Below are 3,957 nucleotides of genomic sequence, written 5' to 3' on the forward strand. Positions count from 1 at the left end.
CAGGCTGATAGCTTCCATGCCATGCCGCATTGAGGCAGTAATTGCTGCAAAAGGGGCCCAAACCAAGTACTGAGTACATATGCATGCTTATACTTTTCAGAGGTCCGATATTGTTCTATGTACAATCCTTGTTTTATTGATTGCATGTAATATTCTAATTTTCTGAGATTGTGGATTTGGGGTTTTCATGAGCTGTAAGACATAATCATCACAATTACGACAAATCACAGCTTGAACTATCTTGCTTTGCATGTAATGAGTCTATCTCATATATTAGGTTCACCTTTTAAGTTGCATTACTGAAATAAATGAACTTTTGCACGATATTCTAATTTTTCGAGTTTCACCTGTATATCTGTGTGTATACGTATAATCATCTTGAAGTTACCTCAAGTGGCATAGTGTATATAATTACATGGGATGGTCTTGTCACAATTTCTGACCAATAAAACAGTACGTTTATTACAAATTTAAAATTAATAATAATATCCATTCTTTTGAATTAGACACACCAGAATGTCTTATTTCCTTATGATGAGAATGCATTCTCTTGCAAATCTGCAGCCTTTGTCCTCATGATAAAAAAAACCTTGCAGTATTAAAAGTAAAAGTGAATGCCTTACTTAGGAATAGGCTTCTTGGCAGTAATGTTGCCTGTGCCAAGCCAAGTCAATTAAACAAATTATTAGGGATATTGTTTTACCTTGCCGCTAAAATTGTTCCTCCTCCTACACTTTTAATGTAATTTCTCATTTCATTAAAGGAAATGGGACTGCAGCAAAAATTCTTCACGTAGGAACATCTGATTAAAACCTATATGACTTTTTAGCTAAAGGGATTTTGAGAGATGGGATTGGCAGGTGTGTGTGTATGTTTGTGTTATAATAAACAATTAAAAAGAACAAATGGCAGATAATGAAATGAAAACTAGTATGCAACAGAATAGCTATAGTTCTGAATGTAAATATCTTTTCAGAGTGGAAAAAAACAGGGTGAGAATTAGAAAATAAATTTCGTTAATGTTGATTTGGGAGCAAAAAAAGCATTTTCTATATCATAACAAAATATAGCTTAGATATTTCTGAGTTCCAGAGAACCTCCATAGGAGATTTTAAAAGGCATATTTTTGGACTGCAATAGCAACAAAAATCCAGATGACTCCATGACAGAGGCAAAAAGGTAGGTCCTCTCATGGATAGGCTGCTCAGCCTAAGATACACGTCTTTATCAGTTATATAAATTAGGATGTCAAAGACTTAATGCTTTGTGCTAAAGATTTATACCTTTGGAAAGAGACCAACAAAGTATAGTTATTTTGTCTTTGATTTTTAGTTAATTTGCCTATACCTGAGGCTTTGCCAGTAACTAAATAATTGCAAGTCTTCATGCAAATATGTAATAAATTTGAGCAATTAGAAAGATGTATGATTAGAAAATATAAATCTTTTATTGAGTTATTACATCTTTCAAAGTTTGCAATTTATTATTAAAGTAGTCTAAATAGTAAACTTACAGCGGAGCCCTGTTTTATTTATATATACATAAATAAAAACTTGGTTGTTTAAAACTGGGGACAAAACTCCTGAGAATGTAGGGGAAATGCTATATAAGTAACATGGTCCTCACCAACAGCTTCAAGGGGATTTGGAATTTTCAAGAAGTTAGAGTACAGGTAGTCTTCACTTAGGTAAGTTTTGATGGACCCGCCCCCAACAAAGTATTTATGACCCGGTTCCAGAATTCCAACAGTGCCCCTTCCTTCCATGATCACACAACCCCATTTTGTATGCTTGGCAACCAGCTCACTTTTATGGCCAGTTGCAGCGTTCCATGGTCAAATTTGGTGCCTCTATACTTTCATTGCACTCCTATTTAGGTTATCGATGTACTTAATATTTAATAATTGCATATAATACAGGTAGCCATTCACCTTACAACTATTGGTTAGCGACCATTCAAAATTACAACAGCTCTGAAAATAGTGACTTACCACCGGTCCTTGCATTTACAAACTTTACAGCATCCTCACAGACACATGATCAAAAATCAGGCATCTGGCAATGGACAAGTATTTACAATAGTTGCAGTGCCTCAGGGTCACATGATTGCCATTTGAGACCTATCTAGTTGACTTCTGATAAGCAAAGTCAATTGGGGAAGCCGGATTCATTTAAGAACAATATGATTCATTAAAAACTGCAGTGATTTGCTTAACAACCAAAAGATCATAAAATAGATGTGACTCACTTAAAAACCACCTTGCTTAGCAATGGAAACTGCTTCCAATTGTGATTGTAAGTTGAGGACTACCTCTATAGGGTATTCATAATGAATATGGCAATTAAACTGGGTTTCTCCTAAATAGTTACACTTGGAGGAGAATCTGCAGCGAATCACCTTTGTCATCCTTACTTTCATAACAGAGAAACGTCGAATCTCAGCCTCTTATTTCTGTGACTTAAACCTAAATTTCATCTCCCATATGTCTGATCTGTCATAAATGTCATCAACTTTTTCTGTTCTAAATATAACTTATGACCAGCTGATTTGATAACTTTCATGTACTCTGAGGAAGGGCAAGAGCTGAGTAACAGAGAGCATGTTGTGAAATATCAGTGACTCATATTATGCCCTATAAATCTAAATGGATATGAGATAACAAAGCTGAGAAAATGCTTCTTGGCAGTACTGGATTGAATAGATTTGGCTCTGGGCTTCTTGGATCATCAGCACTGAAAAGAAATATGTTCATTTTCTCACTATTTAACACACATGTGTGGCCCATGATACAGTCTTTGGACAACTGCATGCAGTCTGAGAGCCAAATACTCTTCCTCAAACATCTCTGGGTGCATGAAGGAGTGGAGGGGAGGGAAAACCTACCTCAGAGCAGAAATCATGTTTTTTGGTAGCCTTTCCTTTGAACAAGAGGAGGAAAAATGTGGTAAATCTCTTTCTCCTTCGGTACAGCTTCCTTACTGAAGGTGGAAAGGTATGATGTCATGAAGAAGCAGAATGCACTAGGGAGGCTTTTAGTTATTGGATAGATTTATTTAACACTTCTTTTTTAATAGATACAGTATGCGTAGAATCTGGATCATATTCAGACTGCTTGAATACTGCTGTATAACATATCTTTTACGGTTGTAAATAAGAATAAAATGAGAAGAAATGAGGGCACTTTGATATAGTGATTAAGACACTGGGATACTGTGAACTCTAGTCCCGCCTTTGGCATAAAGCCAGCTGGTGACCTTGCACACACTTTCAGCTCTACAAAGAAGGCAATGGCAAACTACTTCAAAAATCTTGCCAAGAAAACCACAAGGGCTAGCCAAGCAGTCATCAAGAGTCAACAATGACTCAAAGTGGGGAGTGGGGTGGGGGAAAGCAGCAATTAAAATTTCTGCTGAGCATACACTCCTAACTCCCATATAGAAAAATTGGTGATACAAATTGGAAAATAAATGCTTTGTTCTGATTCACTTGGACTTGCGTGGAGAGGGAGTGGTGGAAAATATGTTAGCCATATTGGCTCATTTTGCTATCAAAATGTCAGCTGTCCAAGGAAATCAAATACATAGCAGGAACTTAGAACACTCCCCTTCACTGTGTAAAACAATTGTACAGAATATATGTATTTGTGTACTCTTTCTATTGGTGTAGTGTCTTGCTGTGGATTGTTTTGTTGCATTAAGTATTGCATGCCAGCCTTATGATCTCAGCTGAGTTACGGGTACCAGAGAGCCACAATTTCTGCCTCTCTTTAATCATAACTGATAGATGAGATCCAGTCTGACTCAATAGTCTTGGAACAAATAAAGAAAAGGCTCTGATTTATTGTATTAGACTGGGATAAATGAGACTGAATGTCAGGGCCTTTTCAGCCTATCGAATGCGGCTTGGCATTCTACTGTCCATTTTAACGGCTGGCTTGGCTTGGGGTTCCATCCTCCC

The sequence above is a fragment of the Protobothrops mucrosquamatus genome, unplaced genomic scaffold, assembly GCF_001527695.2.
Source record: "Protobothrops mucrosquamatus isolate PMUCROS unplaced genomic scaffold, P.Mucros_1.0 scaffold104, whole genome shotgun sequence".
Taxonomy (NCBI): Eukaryota; Metazoa; Chordata; class Lepidosauria; order Squamata; family Viperidae; genus Protobothrops; species Protobothrops mucrosquamatus.